Source organism: Notamacropus eugenii, chromosome 1 (genome assembly GCF_028372415.1).
Source record: "Notamacropus eugenii isolate mMacEug1 chromosome 1, mMacEug1.pri_v2, whole genome shotgun sequence".
Classification (NCBI taxonomy): Eukaryota; Metazoa; Chordata; class Mammalia; order Diprotodontia; family Macropodidae; genus Notamacropus; species Notamacropus eugenii.
This window is the reverse complement of record NC_092872.1, coordinates 509,975,762-509,993,802: the sequence shown is the minus strand read 5'-3', so window position 1 is coordinate 509,993,802 and position 18,041 is coordinate 509,975,762.

The following is an 18,041-nucleotide window of genomic DNA, read 5'->3' as shown; positions in this document are numbered from 1 at the left end:
ACAGCTTTTATTTCGTCCCCACAGAAAATGTATAAAATGCCTACAACTCACAGGAACCTATAAACAGATAGAGAAACACACAATATATATGCACTCATATAGGCAATCTGACTCTTCCTAGAAGGTAAACATACTAGGGGAAGAGGGGGAAGAGAGAGTGCCAGACTATCAATCTCCTTTTAACCAACAATCTCTTTTCAGTGGATCTGCACTGTCTGAGCAACTCCAATAGCAGTGGGACAGGCAAGGTCCAGACTTCTTGCCCCCTTCCCCATGGCTACAAAATTTCATTTGTAGAACAACCCTCTCTCTTAAACAAGAAACATAATCCCTCTACGAGACTGGGGTCCAGATTCTTAAACCTCTGATGGCTTGATCTTGAGATTACACATCTATAGGTAGGAAAGTCATCCCTCAGTATCTCTCTTCTCAGTCTGTATGCAAGTATGTGTTGTGTGTTTCTGCAGAAATTCTATCAGTATTCTGGTTGCTTGGGCAGTAAAAGTCCATCCTCTCAATTCTAGTTTCTGGTATTCAGAAAAGCAAATAGAAAGGCAGAAGACAAGAAAATTTGAGGACCCAGGAAGCTTGGATCACCTAGACAAACACATATAGAGCACTACATGCTTCTCCTAAAAATTGTTATTAACTGATTTGTGAGAGCCTGAACTTCAGCATGTATCTAGCATCAGGAGTAGAAACAATTGCTGTATTAAGGGCCCAGGATTAGAAACCTTCAGCAATCTCTTTCACACAACAGCACAGATTGCCTGGGGTCAGAAGCCCAACTTCTAGAGGGATTGGGCTCCCCACACTCACATTCACTGACTTATCACTAAATCTATCCCCTCATTTACTCTATGCCAGACACAATTCTAGTTTTGGCTCCAGTCAAGGGTTTCCCAGACAGGGACAAAGTAAAAGAGGTACCCAACACACAATGACAAATTGGATATAGAACAGAGAACATATTCCTACTCAAAGAAATCAATGATAAGCACATATGAATTAAAAGGCATTATAGAATGATGAGAACAGAATTCAGTACTTTCTTATTAGCACAATCAGCTGGGAGACCAACATTTAAGTGTTATTGGAACATAGAACAGTTACTGCAGTCATTAAGTAGCCACTTTACCCTTCTCCCCTGCAGGGCCATTGTCCGATCAAACAGCCAACTGCGATATTCCCAGTGGCCTATCTTCAATACCGACTTCTCCATTGGCATTAGCCATAATCCTACTAATGCTTAGGCGCTATCTCCTGGAAGTGGTTGAACTACCCAGAGCAGTCAGTCGCCCCGCCATCAAGTACTATCAGTCTAAGGAATACCACTGCCACACTGGTAGGAGATGACACTACTGTGACTATAGACCTCCAAACCTTTCAAGGTCTCACAAGACCCTGTACCAAAGGAAAAAAAGGCACAAAAGAAGTCAGCCTCATACCTAACATGGGCTTGCCTAGGCAAGACATGTGCTCATAGCTTGTAGTCAGATTGGGAAAAAGACATTCTTTTACACCTGTTTCCCTGGCTCAGTCATCTTTAGTCTGCAGAAAGAAAGAGAAATGGCCAAAGGGTGGATGGCCTCTTTAGCATTCCTATGCCAGAGACAATTCTAGTACCCTGAATATCCATATGAGTACTGGAGACCCATTACCCAAGGCTCAGCAGCTGGCTAATCATGGGAACTCAACCTAGGGGTGAGTCACATAGCTACACTACCCCCACTCTCAGCTTCCAGGAATGATAACTCCAAAGATGGGGAAGAAGGATATCTGTCACTATATGAATGAGAAAACATAGAAAGGACATGTCCATGGACTTCATTTTCCACAGCGCTTAGAGCTAAGAACCTTGATCACCAGGAGAAATTCTCTGCACTATATTTCCCAGAAGTCTGTGCATAAACTCACCAGTTCGAAGATCCTGACTGAGAGAATACGCTGGACAGTACAGCAGGTTTCAAAGGGGCATGTGGGAACCACAGGGGTGATATGGATGAGAGCATCAAAGGTAGCAGTCATGGCCTTCTGAACACTATTTCAGGAACTTTGGGATAACTACAGAACTGACCTAAGAATTATTGCCATTCTTTGGCCAGACTCAAGGAAAAAGCTTCAAGAATTAAGCTGAAGAGCATGCTAAGCATCCATCTGTGGCCCAAAAGTAAAAAGTAAATGATCCCTCCCACTATGCCAAGGAATTAGAGGGGATTTAAGAGAAGTAGACAACTCCTACAGAGGTATAGATTTATGGATGGGGTTAAGAATGTTTTTCTACTTGATTCATTTCCTTGCAATTTATTTTGCTTCACTGAATTTTCAAATTTCAAAATATATTCAAATCATTTTTACAATTGAATCTGTTATGCCTAGCAAGAATGATATATTGGGTCAAGGCTTAGAACACAGTTAGAAAAGTTATCATTCCAAAACAGAACTCCTGAACCTAAGAATAGCTAAACAAGGTGCTACAGACACATGTAAACTACTTCAACACTTCCACAAACCTGTCCTTTCATCAGTGTGTGAACTCTTTCCAGTTTTGAAACTGACCTGTTTTTGAAACTACATTTGGTACTAATAGAAACTGTTAGGATTAGCCTCAGCCATGCCCTGAGCCTTTTGTTTTAGACCAGAAGAGTATGTACAATACAAATTGCACCCCTTCCTTTCCTAGTGGAAGGTTTGAGTTTCTGTAGAATAAGTGCTCAGAATGCTGGACTTGGAGTCAGGAACATGTGAGTTGGAATCCTGCTTCACACATTTATGAGGTGTGTGCAACTGGGCAAGTCTAACCTTTCTCAGCCTCGGTTTCCTATAAAACAGGGGATACTAGAGAGAGACAGATAGGCAGAGAAAGAGAGATGGGGGAAGGAGCAAAATCAATTATGAAGTGCTTACTATAGTACAGGCACTTCCAATTAGCAAACTGTTATATAAAGGTTGCTGGTTATTATTAATCTCCAGTTGATCAACATTCTGGTGATTAGACTGCCCATGCTTAGCTAAGCTGGCCAAGTCACTTGACCCAACAAAAAGCCACAATTTGTCACTTGGCCTGCACTTTCCAGCCTGATAAAAATTGCCAGAGACTGTGCTTCTTTAAGAGCCCAGAATCTGGGCATTAAGACCTCCATGCTATATTGAGGCACAGAAACAGGACTGGAGCTAAATAACCAATCTTTTGTGTCTACAGGCAGTGAAACTTCTTTTTGCCCCAGGGTGATCCTGCCTGTGTCATATCTTTCTTTAGGTAACAGCATTGTGAATTCTAGCCCAAGGCAATGGATAAGCTGAAAAATAGAAGTAAGTTTTATCCAGGAGTAGAATGGAAAGGGAGATGGAGATGAGCTTTGCTCCCCTCACTCATTCTGCTTGGACTAGTCTCCATCGTGTCCACCTCGCCCAATTCTTTAAGGTTCATCTCAAATCTAACCAAACCTATGAAGCCTTTCCTGACTGCTCCAGCCAGTAAAGAACATTCATTCCCTCCTTTAAAGAAATACCTACTACTCGTAGGCCACTTAGTTACAATCACTTCTTAGAGCAGCTAGGTGGCCAAGTACATAGAGCATCAGGCCTTGAGTCAGGGAGTCTCATCTTCCTGAGTTCAAATATGCCCTCGGACACTTACTGGCTGTGTGACCCTGGACAAGTCAATTGACCTTGTCTGCTTCAGTTTCCTCATCTATCTAACAAGCTGGAGAAGGAAATGGCAAACCACTCCAGTGTCTGCCAAGAAAACCCCAAATGGAGTCACAAAAAGTCAGATATGACTGAATGTCACTTCTTGTATTATCAGGGATCCTCAGATGTGACATTCCAATTGCAGATAGAGAAAAGAAGAGACCACCTCAGGGAAAATTTACCCACATAGCCTCAACTATGTGGACACCAGGAGAGAATTCTAATGTTGCCCTCCTGTGGAGTAGTAATTGGCTTCAGTCCTCTGTTTTACATCATGTGATCTCTTAATCATATCCCAGTTCAGGCTCCACTTTGTATAGGGTCAAAGTGTCAGATGAAAAAGAGGAAAAGAAATCAATTGCAAAAAAAAGCAATTTAATTTAATCAATTAACGTCAGCTCTGAGTTAGGAAGAAAGCATCATTTTATGCAAGAGAGAGGGCTTCTTTTCATTCTGCGAATCCACTTTGTGTGTTTGGAGTTAGGGATCTCATCTTGTGAAACTGTCTTTAGTGCTAGGGATCTCCATTTAGGTTTATCCTAGGTCCTGCCCCAAGCCTTTTGTCTCAGACCAGAAGAACGTGTGGTTTCTATCTGTGCCACCCAGTCCTCTGATACTTACTGACTCTGTGACCTTGGGCAAGTCACTTTACCTCTATGGGATTCAATCTTGCCTCATAAAACAGAGGGGTTATAACTGATGATCTATCAAGTCCCTTCCAGGTATATGAACCAATGATTAAGAAATACAGATTCAGCCCATGATTTTGCTATAGACAACTCTGTGAGTGCCTAGTATTGACCTCTAGGCATGCTTTGTAGGCATATAGTTTACCTATCTAGACTTTCTAGATCTAATTCTAAGAAAAGTAGTCAGGGGAAACTGATAAAATCCTGAGGTCAGGTTGCAGCAATGACACCAGGAGCTACCATATAATTAGATGGGTCAGTTTACTGGTCAGTATTGTGATGATAACTCTTCTAAGTCCTACTAACCTGATCAGCAGTGCCTTCTTGAAACTCGTCCCCATGAAAAGTAGAATGGTAATCAAAGAACTCAGTACTTTGGGGAAACACAAAGAAGAATTTTATTTGGTTCTCTAATCAGTGAGCATGCATTTTTTTCTTGTTCAAATTCAGGGTCAACATACTTTTTCCCAGACATCTGTCTTCATGTCATACTGCCTGTACTCCACCTGCCAACTTAAGGAATTAAAGCTCCAACCTCTGGTGCCATTCTCCTCCCCACCTCCCTCTCCAACTTTCATTCAAAGGACAAAAGTCAAATCAACACTACCATTCTTAGAAAGGACAACTCTACCATTTCCAAGAAATCAATTGTCATATTATTCTGATCACCATTTCCTCTCATTTCCCTGTCTAAAACAGCATCCTTCCCAGACCATCACTCCTCTGTATGTTTCCTCCCCTATTAGTATATATATGTATATATATATATATATATATATATATATATATATATATATATATATATATATATACATACATACATACATTCCTCAAGGGCAGAAACTGTGTAGCATCAGGGGTGGGAAACTGTGGCCTTCTAGCACCTTGGGTGCAGCCTTTTGACTGAGTCCAAGTTTTACAGAACAAATCCTTTGATTAAGGTCATTTGTGCTGTACACTTTGAATTCAAAGGCCCCACTTGAGGACCTAGAGGACCACATGTGGCCTCAGGGCTGCAGGGTCCCTACCCCTGGTATCTACTTATATTTGTATCTCCATAATCAAGCACAGTGTGGCAGAAAGTAAGCACTTAGTGCTTTTGCATTCATTTGTAATTAATCATTACAAAATTGTCCAATATGAAAAAATATAGCATCACAGTCTGGCTTAACAAAAATGGCAGCCTACCAAGAGGAAATTGTTTGCCTGCTAGAGTTTCCATTCATGGAGCTTAAGATCATTCTTCTTTCTCTCTTGAGGTGCTATTGTGCATTTGCTCCTTCTCCACCCAATCACTTTTAGCCAGTGCACAGTCAATGTATAACATGGACAAATCTCAAATTCTTGGCAATACCCATTATGCTGGGGTCATGAAGAGAGGATGGTTATCAAAGAAAATGCTAGAAGTTTCTAAAACGTAAAGATCATAAAATCATAGAACAGATCCAAAGGAAAGCTGTAGGGCTATGAGTTAGTGTCTTTAGAAGGATTTTGGAACTACTTGAATGACCAGACCCAGAGAGTAGTAATTAATGGATCAAGGCATGTAGAAGATGGTCTCAGGTGGTGTGCCTTCAAGGTATGTGCCCTTGTCGTTCTGTCATTTAGCAGTTTTCTCAGTAATGACGAAGGTCTGACATTTCTGTCAAGTTCATCAATACAAAGACAGTAGGAATAACTAACATGGTGGCTGATAGAATCAGGATCTAATAATCTATCAAGTAGTTAGACAATGGACCTAATCTTAGACAGTCAACAAGCATTTATAAGGCACCTATTATGTGCAAGGCATTACATGTGCTACATGTAATGAAATTAAAGAGGAGTAAATATAACCTATGCTTGGGTTCAGGAATCAAAATGCATGAGGAAGCACAGGAGAATAACAGCTCTTGTGAAAAAGATTTGAGAGTCCTAGTGGACTGCAGACTCAATATGGATCAATAGTGTGCTATGGCCACCAAAAAGTATAGCATCCAGAATGAAGAAGGCATTGGTGCTGTGCTACTCTGCCCTAGGCAGTTCATACTATGTGTATTGAGTTTGGTTCTGGGCTCCATGCTTTATGAAAGGTCTTAACAAGTCAAAAAGCACAAAGAAAGAGTAACTGGGGATGATCATGGAGAGCATTCCATCCAAGGACTGATTGGAGGAACCAGGGATGTTGCACCTAAAAAAGAAAAAGTTGAGGGTGAAGAGGACACAATAGATATTTTGTTTAAATATTTGAAGTGCCACCATGTAGAAGAGGAACTATATTTGTCCTGCCTGACCCTAAAAGGAAGAACTAGAAGTGATAGGCAGAAATTACAGAGAGACAGACTTGGGCTCAGTGTTAGGGGAAATATCCTAACAAATCAAGCAGTCCAAAAATATAGTGAGCTGCTTAGCTAAGTAGTGAGTTCTCCCTCATTCAAAAGAAGGCTAGGAGACCTCTTATCCAGAATGTTTAGAGAGGATTCCTATTCACAAAGAACTAGATGGTCTCTGAGAGCCCTGCCAATTCTAAGGCTCTATAGGAAGATATTATCAGAAGAAAAATTTGAAGTCATAGGTCATCATGCATTTATGGCCAAAAGGAGTCTCAGATGTTGTCTGGTCTAAACTTTTATTTTACAGAAGGGAAAGCTGAGGCTCAGAGGAGGGAAATAACAATAATGATAGCTAGCACATTTATAATGCTTTTTTAAGTACTATTTCATTTTGTACTCATCAATGACCATGAAAGTTAGGAGCTATTATTATCCCCATTTTATAGATGAGGAAACTGAGGCAGAGTAACTTGCCCCAGATCAAACAACTAGCATCTGAACTGGATTTGAACTCAGGTCTTCCTGAGTGCAGGCCTAGTGTGCCGCCTAACTGCCTAATGAGTGATTGAATATCATACAGCTAGTGAGAAGAAGGGCTGAGACTTGAACCCAACCATTCCTTGTCAGAAATATTTCCTCTATATCTTCCATAAGATAAAGAAAAAATAAATAAATAAATAAAATCAGATAGTTTCTTCTGTACCCTAAAACAATTGGGAACGTCATCTGATTCCTCTGTTTCGTTGCTACAGTTTCTGACAAGACCATCCAGAGCTGGCTCTGAGATGCCTTTATTTAAAGTTAGCAGCAAGGGTTGAATAAGGGCAGATTATATTCCCCACCATGCTAGGTCTGTTGTACAGAAATCATTGTTCTGTTCATAAATAATCTTCTGTTTCATTGGGACACCTCAGGACAGCAGACCACAGGTATGGGATGGAGAATATCAACAATCCTTGGGGATGGTTTCATCTGCATCCCTCCCAGTTTATTTGCTCCCCCAATCCCACCGCAGGCAGGCAATATTCCCAAGCAGGCCCAAAAGGGCAATATTCTCTACTCACCAGTAGTACAAGTGCTGGGGTTATTATGCTGACCTCTATCTCAGGCTCATCTCCCAGCATGGCAGAAATAAAGCTGTTCTGCTTCTGAGAATTTTCCAGAGTCCAAATCAGTCATATATCAAAATCCTCTTATCATCCTTAACTCCGCAAATCACTTACCTAGAAATTTAAGGCATAATTCCCCAATAACATGATAATATCATTACTGAATCACATTCTTTCATTCAACAAACATTTACATGGCCACTACATGCAGGACCCTAGTGCTGGATACTGGGGAAATAAAGCTGTGCACTACACAGTCTCTGACATCTGGTAATTAGGTGGCACAGGGGATAGCGTTGGACTTGGAATCAGAGAGTTATGAGTTTGAATTCTGCCTCACAAGGTTATTAGCTGTGTGATCCTAGGAAAGTTCCTACTCTCAGTTTCCTCATCAGTAAAATGGAAATGATCATTGTGCCCACTTCATGAGATTATTGTAAGAATCCAATAAGATAACATATGTAAAGCCTTTTGCAAACTTTGAAGTCCTATGTAAGTCCTAGTTGTTTTATTATTATTATCTAAGAGCCTACTGACTAGTAAAGGAGATAAGACATGTACAAAATAACAATAGCCCAAGGCAAAATATGTTAAGGGCTGTAAGGAAAGTGAGAATGCAGTTTAGGAGACTTCCACAGGATCATCACAGACTCCCAAAATTGGAACACCTTCTAATAATTAAATAGAAATAATAATGAAATAGAAAAGTCATCTGCAACCTTCCAGACAAGTGACTAGCTTATAGCCTTTTCTGGACATTTGTCAATCTATCAGTGTCCTTCCTAAAATGGGGTGCCCAGTGACTACAGGGCAGAGTATGGCAGGACTATCACTCATTCTGAACCCTATGTCCATGTTAATGCATTCCAAGATTGCATTAGCTTTGGGAGGGATCAGCTAACTGTTGACTCATGCCGATTTATTACTCAAATCTCTTTCAGATGAACTGCTATCTAGCCACCTCTCCCCTTCATGTAGTGTGTCCCAAAAGTCTTTGTATTGTTGTAAGTTTTAAAGCTTCCCAAGCTGTACTTGTGAAGTTGATATTTAACCCATATATAAGCTTTTATATTTATCAACGTTATTTCATTGACTCAACCCAAAAATTCTAGTCTATCAAAATCTCTTTGGATCATGACTAATTCTACTGGCTAGATCTCTCTCTCCTAACTTTGTGATATCTATGACTGATAAGTATGTCAAGTAAGACATTATTCAATTTAAAATAAAATCCCTGGGATACTCCACTTTAAAATTCTTTCCAAGTGACATCAAACCATTAACGGCTACTCTTTGGAATTTATCCAGGAATGTTGTTCAAGTATCTAACTATATTATCTAAATTATGTCTTTCTGTCTTGTACATAAGAATAGCACGGGAAACATAGTCAAATGTTTTTCTGAAATTTAGATACACTATTTATAGCATTGTCTTAATCTAGTAACCTACTATCCCAGTCAAAAAAGAAAAAAGAAAGTCAATCTTGCCTGATCCGATCTGGATCAAGCCATACTGACTCTGATCACTGCTTCTTTATCTGCACATTCACTAACCACCCTTTTATGAGTATGCTCCAGAACTTTACCAGAAATTGAAGGCAAATTTACTGGCTATTATTTATGGACTCTATTCACTCCCATTATTAAAAAAAAAAAAAATTCTGCCCTGCTCCAATCTCACTCTTCTGTGCCTCTTCAACTCTGAATTATGTTTGTAAGATCACTCACATTAGCTTAGCAATTATATTCACAAGTTCTTCAGTACCTCTCAATACATTTCATCTCAACCTGGTAAACTGGAACTCATCAAAGGTAACTAGATATTCTCTTTGTGTTGGACATCGATTCTCTACTAGGTATTTTTGTCCGGTCATTTGCAGTTCAAAGATCATTCTCCCTGGCAGAATGAACGGAAGCAAACCAATAATTAAATAGACCCATCTTCTCTCTGTCATCATTTTTCAGCAGTTCATTCACTCCGAAAAACAACCCTAACCCTTCTTTGAGCCTCTTGTCCAATATATCCTTTTTTTTAGAAGCACTTTTTGTAGTGCTTGGCTTTCCTCACTAACTCCCTATACTCTTTTTATAGGACAGTGCCATTTTTTTAAAAATCTAAACTCATCAACAAATTCACATATTCACTGCAAATTCACAATATTCACATCAGTCTCTTTAAGCAAATCTCCCTCTTCTTCTCCATGGGAATCGTTTCTCTTTATGTCTTTAAATTTTCTTTAAATTTTTCTTTCTCAAAAGCTTCCCATACCCACTATGTTAACTTCTCCTATGGAATTTTAATCAGTGAGATCCTACTTATTCTGTCTCTAAAACCTTTGAAATCTACTACCCATGTCCAGAATGTCTATCACACTAAGCTCGGTGTTCTTCTCCTTCTCTATCACAAATTTGAGGAGCAAGTGGTCACATCTCTCCAAAGTTCCTGTCATTCCCACCATAGCACCTTGCTCCTCTCTGTAAGTGAAAAGCAGACCTAGAATAGAATGTTACCTAAATTGGTTTCTCCATCTAATGAAAATGTAATTATCATTAGTGGTTCTGCTTTTGGCAGAGAGAGCCTCAACAGATGTGCAGATAATTGAAGTCCTTCATCACTACTCCATCATGCCTTAATGCCAAGCTTATGATCTGTTTCATAACCTTTTCATCTATCTCCTTTTTCTAGTCATATGATCTGTAGAATAATCTGATGTCAATATCACTTCTATTTCTGCCACCATTGATTTTTGCCCAAATATTATTAACTATGCTTCTTACTTCTGGTTTCTAAATTTCCTCACATGAATGTACCCTCTTAATAAATCAAGTTAATTCATACTCTCTACTTTTAACCTATCTGGTTCTTTTTAAATAATGTACAATCTTCTGGTGTCATAATTCAGTGATCTCACCATATCTCAAATGATATTGATGAGATGAGCTTGCTTATTAACAACACTTTGTGCTTTTGTTTATAGAACTTTGTGTATTTGTGTAGAAAGAAAGGACTTTTGAATTTTTCTAAGGTTTTTTTCTTTTTCAACAAAATACTTCTTAAATGCTATTCCATTTATCTTCTAAGTAGCCTAGGAAGGCAATGAGATGCTTATACTTGTTTTGCAAAGGGAAGAGTTAAGTTAAAGTGAGAGTAAATGACATTCAGTGGCAAAGGTGGCCCTAAAGACTCTTTCAGTATTCTCCATGGCCACCATATGAGGAATATATTTTTACATCTTTTATTAAGTCCTCAAAATAGAAATCACCTAGAGTAACAAATTGCCTTCAAGCAATTTCTATTGTCAGAAAGTATCTGGTAAAGACACACTAACTCTTTTAGAATATCATCTGTCAAGGTTTGCATTCAGACTAAGGTAGTACAAAGAACATCTTCGTCCAAAGAACATCGTTGCCCTACACATGAACGTAGGTCATGTCTATATGACATTAAATTAACATTAAATTAAATTAATTGAAAGGATTAGAATGCATTCATGGCCAGTTTCCCAAATGTCTCTAGCACAAGCACAATATCTTGCATTGTATATTCATTTCTGACTTTCAAAATCTTTGTTTTCCTCCAAGGCTTAGGACACCATCTCCTCCATGATGTCTTTCCTGGTACTCCCAGGTCATAATGATCTCTCCTTCCTTAATTGACCAATGCTGTATATGCTGTATCTCCCTAATATGATGCAAGCTTTTTGTGTGTCTTTTCATCTACAGATCCTAGCACATGACCTCACACATTGATCTGGACCTGGAATTTCATCAGTGCAAGGAACTCCAAGCAGAAAAACACCCTCCACCAACGAAGACCAGGAACTCCTCTAAAACTTGTAGTTTTAGTTTAGTTATCGTTTAGTTCAGTGCCTGAAGCACTGAAGGATGGAGGGATTCACTCAGGGTCACATAACTTATATGTGTTTCAGGTAGTACTTGAACCCAGGACTTTGCTGACTCTAATACCAGCCCTTTATCCACCATGCCATGTCACTTCATACCTTGTATACAGCTTGTTGGATTGAATTCGGCTGTTTTGGTTGAATAGAAGAAAAAGAAGTAAGAATGTGACATATCTCCTCCTCCAACTAGAAATTACATCTCCCACCTCTGAGAACTTCTGCAGTAGCTCTCTTTAGGCAGCTTTATATTCTGCCTTGTATTATCATCATTTCTCTTGTAGTTTATGGCAGCCTTAAAGAAGCTTATCATGTGCTTCATTTCTGGATCTCTGAAACCTAGTACAGAGCTGGTGCCAAGGAAATGTTGTTGAAAAAGAAAGGAAGGAAGGAAGGAAGGAAGGAAGGAAGGAAGGAAGGAAGGAAGGAAGGAAGGAAGGAAGGAAGGAAGGAGAAAGGAAGATGAAAGAGAAAGAAATAAATAGAGAGAGAGACACAGAAAGATGGAGAGGGAGAGAGGGAGGAAGGGAGGGAGGGAGAGAGAGAGAGAGAGAGAGAGAGAGAGAGAGACAGAGAGACAGAGAGAGACAGAGACAGAGAGAGAGAGAGAATGGTACTTGGAATCAATATAAAAATAATAATTATCTCCAGAGAAACTGAACTCCCTTCCCTCAAGGAAAGACTAGAGGGTTCCTAGAAGTATCAAGATCTCCTTAAGCGTAACCTGAAGCTCCTCCCCTCCTGAGAAGCAGACAATTCTGGGGTTAGGCAGTTTCAGTGGAATCAATCAAGCACTGGTCTTGGATTGAGACCTGGGTTTGAACCCCTACTATGACACTCACTATCTTTGTGTCTTTCACCAAGTCACTTCATCTTTGGCCTTCAGTTTCTTATGTAAAATGAGAGAAGTAGATGAGATCTCCAAAGCCACTTCCAGCTCTAAATCCTATAGTCCTATGATAGAAGTAGGCAAGGGACGGGGAAGGGGTATAAATTCCCTTCAGCAAGGTAAAGCACGAAGAAAAATGATGTCAGGGTCCAGGTAGATGAAGCTATGATGAATTCTACAGTTTATACATATACACTCAAAAGAATGTAGATAGGACATGAAATTAGTCTAGGATCATAGATTTAAGTTAAAAAGCTCCTTATAGGTAATCTAATCCAACTTCTTCATTTTAAAGATGAGAAAATTAAGTCCCAGAAATTTTCCATAACTTGCCTAAGGTGACCCTGACAGTAAATGACATAGTCAAGATTTGAACTCAGGTCTTGAACTCTTTCAGCCAGTAGTACAGCAATGGGTAATCCATTCTCCCAACTTAGTAAAAGCAAGTGTTCTGAGCAAATGCCTCATACAGGGCATACAGGTGACCCAGTTCTCTTCATCTGCCTCCAGCTTTCCTGAGGACACAATCCACATTTCTCCCTAATTTCAAGACCTGATATAAGTAAAATTCCTTTTTCAAATACATTAATCTTTGTTTGAAAATTCATTTAAACTTTTCAATTACTTCAGAGGTAAGAGAATCAGGGGATAAAAAATTTCGGTAATTTCTAAATCAACTTTTGTTTGGTTGAAGTACAGGAGATATCAGTCAGAGTTTTCACAAAAGATACATTGCTCCCATAGTCTGTGGGGAGAATCATAGAGTCATCCAATGGTGGAATTGAAAAAACCTAAAATTTCCCTGGAGAATTTTAGTGAATTACAAATTCAATATGAGTTCACAAGGCAACATATAGTTCAACACTTCAGAAATTCAATGGATCTGGGATCTCTGGGCTCTAGTTGGTGAGGTTTTTCCTGGTCTTGCCTGCAACCAGGCCTCTGTGTCACATCCTGGCCATTCCCAAACCATGCTGTCTATGATGCAGTCATCCTAGTCATCCTCCTCATCCCCCTCCCACCAGATCTTGGACCCTTTTCCCTGAGAACCTAGACTCTGAAACCAGGACTCTACATCATTGCCTGGACATTTTCAAATCAAGCCTCCATGGGTATACCTCTCCTCCTTCTAGCTTCTCTTTATGTGTTCTTTTCTCCCAACAAGACTTAAACTCCTTGGGGGAAGGGACTGTCTTGCCTGCTTATGTTCATATCCCCAACACTGAGCATAGTGCCTAGCCCACAATAAGCATTTGATAAATGCTTTATCATTCATTCATTCCTCTCATCTAGATGGATGCTCTCTCCACCAGTGCAGATCACAAGATATCCATATCTTATCATTCTGTTATTATTATCCATTTGTTGTTGTTATTCAGTTGTTTTCAGTTATGACTGACTCTTTGTGACCCCATTCAGGGTTTTCTTAGCAAAGATACTAGAGGGGTTTGTCATTTCCTTCTCCAGCTCATCTTACAGATGAAGAAACTGAGGCAAACAGGGTGAAGTGACTTGCCCAGGGTCACACAGCTAGTAAGCGTCTGAGGCCAGATTTGAACTCAGGATAATTAGTCTTCCTGACTCTAGACCTGGCACTCTACCCACTGTGCCACCTAGTTGCCCATTATTATCCATAAATCCTCCACAGATGATCTACCCAGTATGCCAGAGGACATAGAAACAGGGAAAGGAAGGTCTTGAGGTCTTCCATCTCACCACGTGGAACAGTTGGTGACTACCATCTTGTCCAAGTCATATGAGGAAATTTACAGCCCAGTTCTGGGAAGCCTTGGGCTAGAAAAAGAGGTAAGTTGGAGGCAAGGGTAAAGGATACCCTTGGGCAGCTAGGTGGTACAGTGGATACAGCACTACTGCAGGAGTAAAGATGACCTGAGTTCAAATCTTTCCTCAGACACTTGACACTCACTAGCTGTGTGACCTTGGGCAAGTCACTTAACCCCAATTGCCTCATCCTTGGTCATCTCCAGTCATCCTGATGAGTATCTGGTCACTGGATTCAGATGGCTCTGGAGGAGAAATGAGGCTGGTGTCCTGCACAGCCCTCCCTCACTCAAAACAAAGTCAAGTGCAAGTCATGTCATTATTTCTCTGATGGCATGATCTTCTTTGGTAACAAAGGACGAACACACAAAGGATACCCTCAGTGTCCTTAGTCTTCTTGTATCCTGGTTTTCTCTGATGAATTCTATTCAATCATTTTATTATATAATTCAAAATTATTATATAGAGTAGTGAGATAAATCCACTACTCCACCAACAATTCATTTATTAAAGAAGCACCCTCTTTTGGTTGAAACATCTCCCACTAAAATTCAATTATCAGGTCTCTTAAACATCTCAAAAATCATTACAGAGAAAGCTCTTGAGAATTGTTCTGTTGCACCAGGGAAATATACAAGCTCCATACAACTGCCTTTTAGTGTTTGCAGCTTGTTGTTCTATGTCTTAATGTGACTTAAGTACTTTAACCTACTTGATGAGCAAAGGACAACAGATAATGAGCCTGAATAAAAGAAAAGCAGAAAAAAGCTAGGCCTAAAAGCTTGGTAATTATCCCAGAGAGCAGCTGAGGTATAAGACCAAAAGGACAAAAAAAGAAAAAAAAAGAAAGAAAGAAATATTTACAATGAAAGCTTTTCAACATCTCTCCTGAAGGACTATATGAATATGCTCAAAATAGGACTCATATTCATAATTGTTATAAGATGGGTTCCAGAAGATGCCTCCAAGAAAGGCTTATGACTTAAGAGAGCATTTCTAGAGTCACTGAAGCATCACAGACTCCTAGAATTTCTAGATTACTAAAATAATGGACAGCCTAACCAGAAACTAAAATCCCTAGCACCAAACTGAACGTGAATTCACTTCCTTTAACAACCCATCAGTAGTGTTCTCATAAGCAAGGGCTAGGAAAACAGCTATATATGTTTGGTTTGGCCTATGGATTACTCACTCCAGTCAATAAACTGCCCAGATGGACAAAGTGTAGGAACAAAATGTTCTGTACAGTTTATGTTATATATAATTCATCCTGCAATGTGGGTATGAGATCTGGATCATTTCATATGATTCATTTGAATCATATGATTCATTTCAAATTCAGATTTGAGACATCTCACTTGGATGGGAAATCTTACTGACCTATCATAGGTCAGAAAGTTCCTTGAGTGAGTCAAAAAAAATATATTTAGTGCTTACTACATAACAGGCACTGTATTAAAGGCTTGGGATACAAAGAAATAAAAAAATACCAACCCTGTCCTCAAGGAGCTAATAATGGAGGAGGCAAATGCATAAATTGTACATACAAGATATAGACGTAGATGGAAGGTAATCTGAGAGAGCACACTGAGGATGGAAGAGTATTGAGAAAGGCCTTTTTACCTTGGGTGGTTTAAGCTGAGTCTTGAAGGAAGCCAGAAAGAAAAGATGAGGAAGGAGAGCATTCCAAGCATAAGGAACAATCAGGACAAAAGCTTGGAAATCAGCCGATGGAGTATTAGGTAGGAGAAACAGCAAGCAAGCCAGTATTATTGAGTCAGAATAAAGTGTAAGAAGACTGGAAAGGAAGAAAGGCTAGATTGGGAAGGTCTTTAAATTCCTAGATGTAAGAGGGAGCACTTTTTAAATTGGGAGAGAAAAGTGATGTGCACAGACCTTTGCTTTAAGAAAATCACTTGGGCAGCTGAGTGGAGAATGGATTGGAGTAAGGAGGGTCTTCCAAAGGGAGACAAACCTTGCAATAGTCAAAGAATGAGGTGATGAGGGCCTACCTTAGGATGGCAGTTGTGTGAGTAGTGACAGAAGAATGTATCCAAAGACTGTAGTGAAGGTAGAAATGATGCTTTGCAATGGTGAAGAGTCTAGACTAACACTGAAGACACAAGTCTATATGACTGAGAAGATAGTGGCACCCCTGAACAGGGAACTTCAGAAAAAGGGAGAGTTTGGGGGAAAGATTCTATTTTAGACATTCTACTAGGGGAGAGAAATGTAAATAAATAAACAAAATACATGTAGAATAAATAAAGAGTACAACCTCCTGGAGAAGTTTTGTTTGTTTTTTTAGCTTTCTTTGAATCTCAAACACTTCTTTCACCCAGTGCCTGGCACACAATAGGCACTTAATAAATGATTGTTGACTGACTGGCTAACATGTGAGACATCCCAAGATTATCCCTCTTCCCCTCCCCTCCAAGCTGAAACTGTTATCTCCCTCCTCAAACTGCTTATGGTGCTTTGCCCGGATAACTCTCCCCACTACCTTCACTAATAGTTACTTATAAATATGTCCTTTTGCTTCCTTTAGAAAATAAGAACCTTGAGAACAGGCTGTATCCTATCTTTGTAGCTCCAGCACTAATCAAAGTGCCCTCTCCATAGTAGACACTTAACAAATGTTGTTGTATTGTTGAATAGAAATGGTCCTCCCCAAATGAAACTGAACTTTATGTAATTATATGGATGAAGCCTGGCCACAAAGTAGAGAACAGAAAATGCACTTCCTCTCCCTTTTTTGCAAAGGTGATGGCTACGGTCATAACACATTGCCTGTATTGGTTAAACTCTGGTATGATTGGTTGGTTAATTTCAACAAACTTTCTCTCTCTCTCTCTCTCTCTCTCTCTCTCTCTCTCTCTCTCTCTCTCTCTCTCTCTCTCTCTCTCTCTCTCTCTTTCTCTCCTGCTCTCTCTGTGTCTCTGTCTCTGTCTCTCATCCTTTGTTATAAGAAATGACTCTAGGGAGAAAAAGGCAAAGGTATATATATGAAAATCAAGATGATATAAAAAACAAAAGAAAAAGTTTTTGAAGAAAGATGCATCATTTGTATAATTATTTATGTTCTTGTAAGTACACACAAACGTCATTTTCTTAGTGAGATGAAACATAGCATAATAGTGATCAGTAAATACTTATCAAACCTACTGGCACTTCATGAAAAGCTGTTAAACTGGGAGACACATTGCCAGAATCTGTTGAGAAGAAAACTGGAAGAGGTGTTCACAAAAGCTTTGCTTGAATCATGTTGTGGTGGAAAGAGCATTGAATGTAAAATGACCTGAGTTCAAGGTCAGAGCCTATGACTTTAAAGCTGTGAGACTTTGAGCAAGTCACTTCCCCTTTCTGGGCCTCAGTTTCCTCATCTCTAAAATGAGGAGATTGGACCACATAAGGAGTTCTTCACCTTTTTGTGTCATGGGCCTCTTTGGTAAGCTGATGAAACCTGTTGACCCATCCACAAAATAACATTTTTAAATGTATAAAATTAAAAAATTGAAAGTATGTCAGGTACTGATTAAGGGCTAGAGATACCAATTCAATTGAATCATAGTTATAATTTTTTTTCAAAACAAGTTCAGCAATCACAGGTTAGGACCCTCTGGACTAGTTAATCCCTTCCCATTCTAGAATCTCCCATCCTGTGCTCC